Below are 13,597 nucleotides of genomic sequence, written 5' to 3'. Positions count from 1 at the left end.
AGCAAGATTCAACATTAATTGTCACAAGTGTATTTAAAACAAAAGTTTTTGTTTTCCAAAAACCCTTCTCGAGCAACTAATAGTTATATAATAGGTATTTGAAATCTAAAGTGTGCCAATGATCACTTTCCTTATGCCCAAATTAAGGACTATTAGGTGGCTATTTAAGTACTAACATGGGGGTTTTTACTTCGTCGTCCATACGGCATGCTATTGTATGGATACCATTCACTTGAGTGGTAATGTATGGATCAATTGCCTCTACGCCAAGGTAAGATGATAAGTGACATGACCGCAAGATGTAAGCGTGCGGTCGGGGAGAGTTAGCTTTGGTATGACTATGTATGCATGCTTGCATGTGTATATGGTACGTATTTAATTGTGGGTTTAAATTATTATCGGGTAGCTTGATACGGAAGTATATGTATGGGTATACATATATGGAAGTATTTACAATTATATTCTGCATATTTCATTATGGGTTTAGGGCTGAAATGGAATTCTTATGTAGGTACACTAACAACGAAACGTGTAGCTCGACTAGTTATGCTATATATGAGAGAACGAATGTATGTCACCGTGTCTACCGATTAGAAACAAATTTTTCCTAAGTTTGTGAGGACGTACGGAACGAGCATGCATCATGATAATTACCATTCACATAACTACATTGTTCCTCCCCTTATAAAATTCTTACTCGGTTAAGTAACTCTTATCCATTATGGCATTGTCTCACCAAGTGGTACATGTTAATAGTGCAGATGGCACGCACAAAGCAGACCGCTCGCAAGTCCACCGAAGGCAGAGCTCCCAGCCGTCAGCTTGCTCCACGTACCCGTCAACGTCATATGTTTCTTGGAGAGTTTGGGATGCCTACGCTCTTGTGGAGAGTGCTCAGCTATGTAGGCTATCCTGATGGAATGGAGCCCCGCTACTTCTGGGTGAATGAGCAGTTGGGAGAAGGTCTCTTAGTTACTGTGGAGGCCGTTGTTTGTCCCCGAGGTGACGATTCTGAGTGGATAGGTTGGTGTTATGAGTCAACTGGCAGGACTGCTGAAGAAGCAGCTGGCAGGGCAGCCTTTGGGATCCTGAGGGATATCATGGATCGTTTTCCTCAGGAGCTGGCAGCCGCTTTGGTTGGAGTCTTTCCGAGGGGCAACCCCTCCACTGACTCATGGCAGCAGGCAAGAGGAAGATCTATGGAGATTGGTGCAGCAGAAGGGAAGAACAGTGATAACCCTTCCATGAGCGCCATGTTCGCAGTGATGAGAGTGTTAGATGGAGTAGAAGGTAGTCTCAGACGTGTATCTGGTGCTCTTGGTCATGCTCATGAAGACCAACGTCAGCTTCAGAGGGAGCACGACGCTGAGATTAAGAGGCTCAATATAGAGATGGCTCAGTTAACTCACTAGAGGAATGCAGCCTGGTCTAGGGAAGATGTTCTGAGAGCCCGACAGTTTGAGCTGGGGCAGCAGCTGGCCAATGCAGAAGAATACAACGATAACCTACATGAGGAGGTTCATCTGCTGAATAATCAGCTCCACCCTTATGTCCCACCTAGAGCCACAGAGATGGATCTAGAAGAGGACGAGCCTGAAGAAGAAGTGGAGCCTGAGGAAGGAGATGATCCTACGTCTGACCTCGATAGTGATCATGATGAGGAATAGATCGCTTAGTACTTAGTGGAAGGGCCAATGTATCACCTTTATTCATGTAATGGACCTGTAGCTCGAATTTGGTAATAGTAATCCGACTATCATGTAATGTTGTTAATCGTACGACTATCGCACGTTTGGTTGAACATCAATGCAATTCCAGTCCTTTGTTGGTTATCACGAGTTAAATTTGCATGCGTTGTGAGCACGATAAGTGGTCAAATTGGTGATGTCATGTTGCGAGAATGAATTGTTGTGCCTCTGTTTTTATTGTGATTTTGAGAAATTTTCCCCAGTAATTTCAGTTTGGCATGATTATGGTTTATCTGCAATCTCTTGGCATCAACCAATAATCGTTTATTATTGCAACTTCACAGATGACGCGCACCCGTGCTGGAGCTGGTGGCAGCCAGGATGGCAACCATGATGACTTGCCACCCCCACCGTCGCCGTCTACTCAGGAGTTCTTTACCCAGTTCTTGGGGAGCCAAAGGACAATGGCGGAAGCTTTGCGCCTCATCGCGCAAAACACTGCTCGGGGCCACCCACATCAACCAGGGGCCGAACCAAATCAGCATAGTACATTCAAGGAGTTTCTAGACCTGAAGCCTCCAATCTTCAAGGTGGCTGAGAAACCACTGCAGGCTGACGAGTGGCTAAATACCATTGAGCAGAAATTTCGTCTGCTGAGGGTCACCGAGCATCTGAAAGCTGAGTATGCTTCTCATCAATTGCAAGGACCAGCAGGGATCTGGTGGACACATTTCCTGTCATCTTTGCCTGCCAATGCGCAAGTTACCTAGGAACAGTTCAAGCTAGCTTTTAGGGGACACCATATTCCCCCGGGCCTGATGAGCATGAAAGCGGCGGAATTTATGAGGCTCACTCAAGGAACAAAGTCACTCACAGAATATATGCACGCATTCAACAACTTGTCTAGATATGCTCCAAGTTTCGTGGATACTGAAGAGAAAAAGATAGAGAGTTTCAAGCGAGGTCGGGGTACTAAACTGATGAAGACTATGGCAAATTCTAGGTGTGCCACGTATAATGAGTTTATTAGTGATGCCTTGACCCAAGAAAACCACAACAATATGCATGCAGTTGCCAAGGGTCGCAAGAGGGCATATGAGGCCGGTGCATCCGGATCTTTCTAGTTAAAAGCGCCTATCACAGCTAGGCCACAATTCCGTCCACCTGCACCCAAGTTTAAGCCTCCACCACCTAAAGCTCAGAATAATAGGCCACAGAAACCATTCCGTAAGGCGTTCACTATTGCCTTACCAAAAGGAATTGGCAGTCAGGACAGCTCCACCAGATTTAGAAGTAATCAACCATGTTTCAACTGCAACCAACTGGGTCATTGGTCCAAGGAATGCCCCCACCCCAAGAAGAATGGCAACCAGAATCAGAACAATCAGAGGCAGGTGTCGACGAAATATGGTCGATAGTCTACCTAGGGGTATGCCCAAGGTAGTAGATTGTCGGTAGACAGATGCGCAAGCCACAAACAAGACGGTGACGCAAGATAGACACGAGGTTTTTTCCAGGTTCGGCCGCCAAGAAGGCGTAATACCTACGTCCTGCGTCTGATTTGTATTGCTGTATGTCAATGAGAGATGTTTTTTAGAGGGATCCCCTGCCCGCCTTATATAGTCCGAGGGGCAGGGTTACAGATCTGGAAACCAATCCTAGTCAGTTATAATTGCCATATGTGGCCGGATAAGGATTCCTATTCTAACCGACCAGGATCCTGCTTGATCGCCAAATCCGCCTTTACTCCTTGTGCGGGACTCCGATCAGGTTGGCTGGGCCGCATGTCGTCTTTTGGGTGGACCAGACCCATTGATCTAGGCTGGCCCAAGCTTAGCCGTAAGGGTATAGCGGTTAATACCCCCACAGCTAGTCCCCGAGCACCATGTATTATGCTGAGACACGCCATTTTAACCTTCTCCGACAAGTAAGGCTTGAGTTCTTGACATTTCTGACCACCATCATCGCCGGAGAAGTAAGTTGTCCGAAGAATGTATGGTGCTCTTAAGAAAAAAGAAAAAGATTTCTGTCCTGAGAAGTGTGCCCACTTGTATTTCTGGAAAGAAACGTAAGTGGTCTTGAAGCATAGCGTCCTTGAATCATTAGAGGTGTAGGGGTCGAAAAAACCAACACATTCACCGCAAGGTGAAGTGTGCCCACTTAGTCCCCGAGCCTGGTAGTAGGTGACGTAGGCACGTGGTGCCAGGGTCTAAAAAGAATTCTTAGTTAAGTTGAGAACCCAATTGTTGTACAAACAAAAACGAGATGCACCGGCAGGTGCATCGTACCGACGTAGTCCCTGAGCTTGCTGGAAGGCGATGTATGAACCTTGTAGCAAGATCTAAATAAATGTCTCTCAACTGTATGTGAGTACAACTCACATGTAGCCGAGGAGAACCATTCTCCGAGCAGTGGTCGGGACAGTCCCTGAGCACATTGATAATCCTTACAATCATTCAAAGCACAGGGGTCAATTAAAACACATTCATCGCAAGGTGAAGTATGCCCACTTAGTCCCCGAGCCTGGTAGTAGGTGACGCAGGCATGTGGTGCCAGGGTCAAAAAAAGAATTTCCACCGAAGTTAAAAATACAATCGTTGTACAGGCGATACAAGATGCACCGGCAGGTGCATCGTACCGACGTAGTCCCCGAGCTTGCTGAAAGGCGAAATATGAGCCTTGTAGCAAGGTCTAAATAAATGTCTCTCAACTGTATGTGAGTACAAATCACATGTAGCCGAGGAGAACCATTCTCTGAGCAGTGGTCGGGATAGTCCCCGAGCACATCAGTTGTCGAAGCACTCCCCGAGCACGACAGTGGTCGGAGCAGTCCCCGAGCACGTTAGTGGTCGGAGCAGTCCCTGAGCACGTTAGTGGTCGGAGCAATCCCCGAGCACAGTAGTGGTCTTGATAGTCCATGAGCACGGCAGTGGTTTGGGCAGTCCTCGAGCATTGTAAGAGTTTGATCCATCCTTGAGCACAAAACAAGCATCGAAAACACGAACGCCATTGATGTATTTATTCGGTGTATTTATTTATCTCCTTTCTCTGCCAAGTCCAGTCTGACACGCCTAGTCAAAAAAGCAGATGGGTATAGTACGTCATTCTGTCTTCTTACTCTTTTCTGGCAAACAGTCGCTTGGCACCTGTATGGAGGTGCGTTAGTGTGGGCCCTCTTACACTATCAACGAAGAGGCGCGTACACTGGTAACGAAGGGGCACATTTATTGGCGTAGATGTTGAGGTTGTGTGAACAACCATCTACGACGCGTGCACACGTCTCCCAATAATCTTAGGCGGATGAAACGATGGAGCTCTTTGTTATTTATAATGTAGATCTGGTAAGTTACTCATACCGTTCCCCATTGTCATTCGCCGCCGCAACCTTCTTCTTCTTCTTGTCGAACCCTATTCCTTCGAAAATCATCGCCAACCCCCTCGCCACCACATCCACCTCCTTAGTAAAGACAGACTAATGGTGAAGAGAGACACCCAGAAGAAAGGCAGAGTCATGGCGAAGGAGTGGTGGAAATCGCGGAGCAATGAGTAGACCATGGAAGACCTCGTCGCCATGGGAGTGCTCCACAACAAGGCACTCGCGGGATGGCGTGCGCCGAAAGGAGAAAGCTTCCTCGATCCACAACCAGGTGAGATTGTGGTGTTCGAGGATTTCTTCAAATGGGGTTTTGGGGTTCTAGTCCACCCTTTCCTTTAGGGTCTCTGCTTGTACTACGAGATTGGGATTTGCAATCTACATCCCAACTCGATTCTTCTTGTCTCCACCTTCATCCATCTCTGCGAGGCTTATGGTGGCTTCCAGCCCCATTTTGACCTCTTTCGCCACCTATTCTGTCTACAGAAGAAAGGGAGCGGTGGCTCGAAGATAGACAGAGGCGTCGACCTCAATCTTTGTGACGGCATGAAGACCCAATACCTGCACTACCCCTAGAACACCTCGCTGGACGAATGGTACAAGAAGTGGTTCTACATCTGTGAAGAGCCGAACACAATCACCCTCTGCGACGTGGGGTTGATTCCGGAGAGGAAGAATAGCTGGTTGGAGAAGCCTGAGAACTTGGAGCAGATCACAGAACTGCTCAGGATGATCCCATGGAGAAAACTGGATGGTCCAAGCGTGGTCGGGAACTTCATCAGCCGAAGGATCTAGCCCTGCCAGAAGAGGGTACATCCTGGCTTCGAGTACCAGGGAAGCGCAGATCCAATAAGGACTAGGAAAGAGGCGCTCGACAAGACAGAAGTCAAGGCCAGGATTGGGGAGCTATTCAACCTGGCCGATCCTAATTACGTCAGGTTGAACGACATCGAGCACGCCTTCAAGCCGGCTCAACCTCCCCCAAAGGTAAATGATGCTTCCTTTTAACTGTAGAATCATGTTGTAATAAGAAATTGAATGTTGTCTCTGTTATGTGTCTCAGAGTAATGGTTGCGACCGGGCAGCAGTGTTCGTGTCTTCGCCCCCCGATGTGGATTGGCCACCAGTTGCCAGCCTAGCTGCCTAGACCAGCGCCAAGACCGACGACGTCCACTGGGCGGCACTCGAGGCTGTGGAGGATGCATCGGCTAGAGCCGCTGGCAAGCGTCCGGCTGCCAACAAACAATGCCAAGCCATCTTCCCCCTTTTGGACGATGAAGCAGAGGATGCGGACATCTTCTAGCTCGTCCCTCGAAAGAGGAGGAGACAAATGGGGTCGATAGAGCAGGGTGGCTCCTCTATGCCAGCAGTGATCGCATCACCGACCACTGCAACACAGAGGACAAGCGAAGGAAATGCCGAGCATCAAACCCCGACGCCTGTACCGGTGGTGGAAAGAGTTCCGGTGGAACCTGCCGAGCACGCGGAGCAGGGGCAGTCAAGGAGACGCTCCTTTGCCACATCATTCCACGCTTCGAAGCTGTAAGTATCTATAACTTTGATGTAAGCTTGTAATTTGTATTTAATAATATTATCTTCTGAACTTTTCTCTGATAAATTAGGTCGGCGTCCACCGAGAACCCCGACCAGCTAGCCGGGTGTGGCACAACTTCGCCAGCAATGGCGGGAAAAACTGCCCAGTAGCCGGCCGTGGAGGAGCCTATAGAAGGAACTCCACCAGGACCTCAGCAGGCGGATGACCAGACATTAGTCCCCGAGCGGCTGGTCGAGAAGACAGCCGAGCAGAGTACAAGTGCTCCAAGCACAAACCCTGCTGAGGCGGATACCTTGGCGCCAAGGGAGCCAGATCAAGCTGAGGAGCAGCAGCCAAAAGTGGCACAGAGCACTCTTGCAGATGCAACGGCTCGTGGAAAAGCCATGGTGGTCGCGGAGACTACAGACTCCAGACCAGCGCCGCCCCCCGAATAGGATGCTGAAGAGGATGAAGTAGAAGAGGTCCTGGGCCGTCCCCAAGATAAGCGACAACATGTATATGTGTCGTGCTGGCGGAACGATGAATGGGTTATGCACGAAGAAATCCCAGAGGTCGAAGAGACCCTAAGAGTCGAACGGGCGGCAAAGCGTATGGTGACAGAAGTACAGGTATGTTTGGCTTGACCACTTGACCCTATTATGTAGTCGATCTATCTGACTTAGCCTATTTATGTGCAGGACTTGATGAAGACCGCGAAGTACCGAAAGAGGTGCTTCGACCAGATTGAGGGGATCACAGCGAATAATAAAGAACTGGTGGCCGAGGTGGAAAACTTGCACCACCAACTTGAAGCCGCCGACCAGAAGAGGGCAGAGCTAGAGGCACAAAACCAGAACCTGGTCGGCCAGCTTAATAACAAAGAGCAGGAAAGGATAAGTAAGTTGTCACTTTATCACAGCAAGTGTGTAACACGTATTGTTGTGTTGTTGGTAGTGACAGCTGTAATGCAGGCTTAGAAGCTGAAGTAACCTGCCTCCAAGAGGGGAATAGCCGCGTGACCACAGAGTGTGGTCGTCTGAAGGAACACAATGAGAAACTGGCACGCAGCCAGTCTCAACTCTAGGACCACACCACCAAAATGAAGGAGGAACTGAAAAGTAAGTATTCTAGACCACCTTTCTCATTCTGTTGCCCACCTTGTCTTGTCGTGCCATAACATTTGATGTCTTGTATGGTGTTCAGTTTTAAAAGTCAATGCCAAGAGACATCTGGAGGCCGTGATCAAAGAGCGTGATGGCTGGAAAGCACAATGCCTCAAGGTCGCTGAGGAGCGAGACACGTGGAAGAACTAGAGCCAAGAAGTGGCAACTGGCATTGTGCCCGTCCTCGACCTTATCGACCCGGTGCTCACAGAGGAAGAGCCAAGGACGCCCCAGCTCGGACTGGTCGAGAGATGCAGACAAGCATGGGGATGGTTCCAAGAGTTCGTGAAGAAGGCGGGTGAGTACACGGGTGCCCATGTACTAAGCATGGTACGTGCTCACTACCCCCTGATCGATCTCAAGCGCTTGGAGGCTGGGTACCCGAAGGAGGTAGACCCAGACAAGGCGGAGGAGCTTCGGACGGCCCAGCTGGACTTGTCGTCAAAGATAATTGGCGACATTAACCTGTGTGGAGGTGGGACAGCACCTGTACAGGGTACGCCATTGACGAGTCAGCTGGAAAAGCCATCAGTTGCAAGCCAACCAACGAAGCCTACGGTCTCGACTAGCCAGGCATCGGTGGGGCCATCCCCTTCAGCTCGACTAGCACAAGAGTCCTCGAGACTCAAGTAGGATGTCGGAATCGGCGAGTAGTAAGTGCCACGCACCCTGACCAGCCAATGTAATAGGCTTAGAGCTATAGAAGGAGGACATAGTTGTGTTATTGTAAACTTGAGCCTCTTCAGGCAAGCTTGTAATAACATAACTGTATATCATTATAAGCTTGTTTGCTTTGTATAAAACGTATTTAAGCTTGAAACTTTATGTTGGTGTAACTAAGTGAGAACATGTTAATGTTCTGTTTAGTTGTACCATTTTGCTCGACACATCATCCCAGAAAGTTTGTGCGGCCTTAGTTTGCCATGTGGTCAGAGTGTGAGGTACAGTGACCTGTGCACATGTAGACGCGGACAAGTCAAACCAAGGGGGACCTGCCGATCACCCGTAACGTAGAGAGCGGATCCCATGCATGTGTTGGGAGGAACCGGGTACAAGGCCTGCTCCGAAAATCGTAGAAGGAGTGGTGGTCGGCTTGTACTGGCTAAGTTAGAATAACCATTAAATTCAAAGTGACACGTTAGGGTGGTCGGAGAAATCATAACTGCTTTATTGAAGTAAATCGAAAGTACAAGAGGAGTACATATCTCAGTAGTTAAGCATAGAAACGTCTAAGCTTGTCGATGTGCCATGAGTTTGGTACGTCCATACCGTCTAGGTGAGCTAACTTGTAAGACATTGGTCGTGTGACTTCCTTGATCATGAAGGGTCCCTCCCATGGGGTTGCGAGTTTGTGGACACCAGCCTAGTTCGTCTTCCACTTCAGGACTAAGTCCCCGACCACGAAGAACCGCTCTTTAACGTTCTTGTTGTAGTACCTACGCAAAACAGCAAGGTATTTGGCCGTGCGTACACAAGAATCGAGCCTTTTCTCTTCTGCGCTATTCACTTCTAGCTCCCATACTTCATTGACCTTGCCTTCGTCGAAGTTTTCTACTTGTGCTGATCAGAAAGCTATATCTGGTGGGAGGACTGCCTCAGCGCCGTAAACCATAAAGTATGGTGAGACGCCGGTGTTACGACTAGGCTGCGTTCTGAGGCCCCAGACCACAGCTGGTAACTCTTTGAGCCATCTTCCAGGAGCTTTATCATTTTCTCTATACATCCTCTTCTTTAATGCATCCAAGATCATGCCATTTGCCCGCTTGACTTGTCCATTAGCTCTAGGGTACGCCACCGAGACGTATTTTACTACTATGCTCCTTTCATCGCAGAAGTCCCAAAAAGCATTCCCGGTGAACTGAGTACCCAGATCGGTGATGATGCTGTTGGGTACGCTGAAACGGTGGATGACCTGGTCGAGGAACGTGATAGCCTTCTCTGAGGATGCCTGTACCAGAGGCATGTATTCTATCCACTTAGAAAATTTGTCAATCAGCACGAAGACGCATGTAAATTTCCTAGGAACCGGTTTGAAAGGCCCGATCATATCCAGTCCCCAGCATGCAAAGGGCCAAGAGGCTGGAATCATCTGGATCTCATGTGCTGGTACGTGGATTCTCTTGGCGAAGAACTAACAACCCTCATAGTGGTGGACTAGCTTCTCTGTGTCGGCTACTGCTGACGGCCAATAGAACCCTGCTCAGAAAGCCTTACCGACCAGTGTTCTTGAGGCCGCGTGGTTGCCGCAGGAGCCAGAGTGGATTTGGTCCAGGAGATGTTCGCCTTCCTCCTGTGTTATACACTTCATCAAGATTTCCTCCTTTGCGTTTTTGCGCCATAACTTGCCATCGACGAGCAGATACTGCTTACTGCGATGCATCAGGCACTCATTTTCTGTCCGATCAGTATAACCGCTGCCATCTGTTAAGTACTTGATGAAAGGTGTTCTCTAGTCTGGCTCATGAGTGGTCGGAGGCAGCTTGGTTGTGCTCGGTGCCAGAACCATAGCCACCAATTGCTGGTCTAGAGCTTTGTCAACCGTGGAATCTTCCTCTTCGATGGAAGGCGTGAGTAGGTCTTGGACGAATACACCATGTGGGATTTTGGCTTGGGATGATCCTAACTTTGACAGCGCATCCGCTGCTTGGTTCTTGTCCTAGACCACGTGTATGTACTCGATGCCATAGAACCTGCCTTCTAGCTTTCTTATCGATTTGCAGTATGCATCCATCTTTTCGCTGGTCGTGTCCCAGTCCTTGTTGAGTTGGTTGATGACCAGAGCCGAGTCTCCATAGACGTAGAGATGTTTAACACCAAGCTCAACCACAATGCATAAACCATGCAGGCATGCTTCATATTCGGCGGTGTTATTAGATGCCGGGAAATAAATCCTGAGGACGTACCGGAGCTGCTCCTTGGATGGTGACACGAAAAGAACTCTTGCTCCCGCACTGTCAATGTTGAGAGAGCCATCAAAGTACATCATCCAATATTCGTCGGATCCCGGGGAGGCAGGCGTGCTTAAGTCTGTCCACTCGATGATGAAATCGACGAGTGCCTAAGACTTGATTGTAGTACGGCTTGCAAATTCCAAGGAGAAGGGGCATAGCTCCATTGCCCATTTGACGATGCGCCCGCTTGCATCCTTATTGTGAATGATGTCCCCCAAAGGGTACTCGGTCATGACCACCACACGATATCCGTGGAAGTAATGTCTCAACTTTCGGGATGTTATCAGTATGGCGTAGAGCAGTTTCTGAACCTGTGGGTACCTGGTCTTGGATTCGTTGAGTACCTCACTAATGAAATAAATTGGCCACTGTACCTTATAGGCGTGGCCCGGCTCATCGCGCTCGACCACCATGGTAGTGGAGACCACCCGATTGGTTGCCACAATGTAAAGTAGGAGAGTTTCGTCTTCTCTGGGAGCAGTGAGGACCGGAGGTGATGTAAGGTATTGTTTTAGCTGCGTGAAGGCAGCGTCTGCTTCCTCCGACCACTCAAACTTCTCGGATGCTTTGAGCAATTTGAAAAATGGTAGCCCTTTTTCTCCTAATCTTGATATGAAACGGCTGAGAGCAGCCATGCATCCGGTAAGCTTCTGGACATCCTTCACCTTTTTGGGGGGCTTCATGTCTAAGATAGCTTTGACTTTCTCCGGATTAGGGCGTATGCCATCATAACTGACGATGTTGCCTAGCAATATACTAGAAGGAACACCAAAGATGCACTTCTTTAGGTTTAACTTCCATTGGAATGTATTGAGGGCTGCAAAGGTACGTTTTAGGTTGTCAACAAGGGTATGTGCTTCCTTGGTTTTGACAACTACATCATCCACATAGGCCTCTACAAGGTCGTCTTTTATCTTGTCTGTTAGGCAGGCCTGAATGGCGCGTTGGTATGTAGCCCCGGCGTTCTTGAGCCCGAACGACATAGTCGTGTAGCAGTAGGCGCTGAAAGGTGTGATGAAAGACGTCTTGATCTGATCATCCTTTTTGAGAGCGATCTGGTGATAACCAGAGTAACAATCGAGAAAGGAAAGGAGCTCGCAACCGGTGGTTGAATCTACGACCTCATCTATGTGAGGTAAGCCGAAGGGGTCCTTAGGGCAGTGTTTGTTAAGATCAGTGTAATCAACACACATTCTCCATTCATTATTCTTTTTGCGTACAAGAACCAGGTTGGCTAACCACTCCGGATGATACACTTCTTTGATAAATCCGGCTGCCAAAAGCCGTGTCACTTCTACCCTAATCGCCTCCTTTTTGTCGTGAGCGAACCATCGTAGCTTCTGCTTGATAGGTTTGGCCTTGCTGTTGACATTCAAGGAGTGCTCGATCAAGTTCCGAGGTACACTGGGCATGTCGGCAGGTTTCCATGTGAACACATCCACGTTGCTCCTCAAGAACCTGACGAGCGCGTCTTCCTATTTGGGATCCAGGTTGGCCCCGATAAGGGCCGTTTTGCTGGGGTCACCGTCGACCAGCTGGATCACCTTGTGCTCCTTTGACTTGATGTTCTTGTGTGGAGCCTCAAGCTCTGGGATCTCCAGGTGGTCGGCTGAGGTCTTCTTAGCGTCGAGCATGGTCTCGGCCATGCGAATAGAGAGGTCGTGGGCCTCTGCTATTTTGAAACTGTCGTCTTCGCAGGTGTAAGCGGCGTACATGTTACCTCGGAGGGTTAGGACTCCTTTCTCGGTAGGCATCTTGAGCACTAGATACCTGTAATGAGGTATGGCCATGAACTTGGTGAGCGACGGTCGACCAAGAATAGCACGGTAGGTGCCGTCGAAGTCAGCGACCACAAAGTTGACGTAGTCGGTGCGAAAGTGGTCTGGGGTCCCAAACTACACAGGTAGCGTGATCTGCCCTAGAGGTGTAGAGCTCTATCCGGGGAGAACACCCCAGAACTATGCCTCGTATGGCTTAAGATCTGCCTGAGCTATCTTCAAGGCGAGCAGACTGTTCTTGAACAGTATATCGATGGAGCTGCCGCCGTTGATTAGTACTCTGTCGAACTGGACCTTGTTGATACAAGGATTGAGGACCAGGGGAAAACATCCTGGCTCCGGTATTGCGGCCAATTGGTCCTTCCTGCTGAAAGAGATTTTGCGGAGAGACCACGGAGGGAGCCGTGGATCGGTGAGGAGGTTATCGGCGTTGGCCACATTCTAGCAAGCTCGGGCGAGCAGCTTGCGTTCCTGCTTGGTCTCAATGGACACTTTGCCTCCGATGATGGTGTGCACGTGATCGGTTGGCTTGACGTACTTGTGACGAGGGTCTGCATCGTCATCATCGTTATCCTCATTGCGCTGTTCCCCTGCATCGTTAGGCTTGTCGGATGTGTCCAGAGCCTGTTGACGCGTATAGATAGACTTGAGAATGTGGTAGTTCTCCATGGTATGGTTTGACTTAGGATGGAGCTGGCAGGGCCCTTTCAATGCTTTGGCGTAGTCGTCCTCATACTTATGATGTCTGCCACCCTTTTTAACGGTATTGACCTCGCCGTCGTCTTCCCGAGCATGCTTGCTCCTATAATCGTCACGGCGGTTACACCGCTGATTACGTTAGTCACGGTGGTCGCTGGAGTCGTTGCGCTGGTTGCGGCGGTCAAAACTATCATTCCAACCATGGTTGCCGCAGTAGTCATCATGGTGTGAGGGGTGGTCGGAGCGTGGAACCCTTGCTGCTTCTTCAATAATTATCTTCTTGGCATCGTCGGCGTCCGCATATTTCTTAGCGGTGGATAGGAGCGCTGTGACCGATTCAGGTCTCTTCCGGAGGAGCTTGTCTCTTAGGGCATCGTGGAAGCGGAGGCTAGTGATGAAAGCCTCGATTGC

The sequence above is a fragment of the Miscanthus floridulus genome, chromosome 10, assembly GCF_019320115.1.
Source record: "Miscanthus floridulus cultivar M001 chromosome 10, ASM1932011v1, whole genome shotgun sequence".
Lineage (NCBI taxonomy): Eukaryota > Viridiplantae > Streptophyta > Magnoliopsida > Poales > Poaceae > Miscanthus > Miscanthus floridulus.
Note: the sequence above shows the minus strand (reverse complement) of the source record.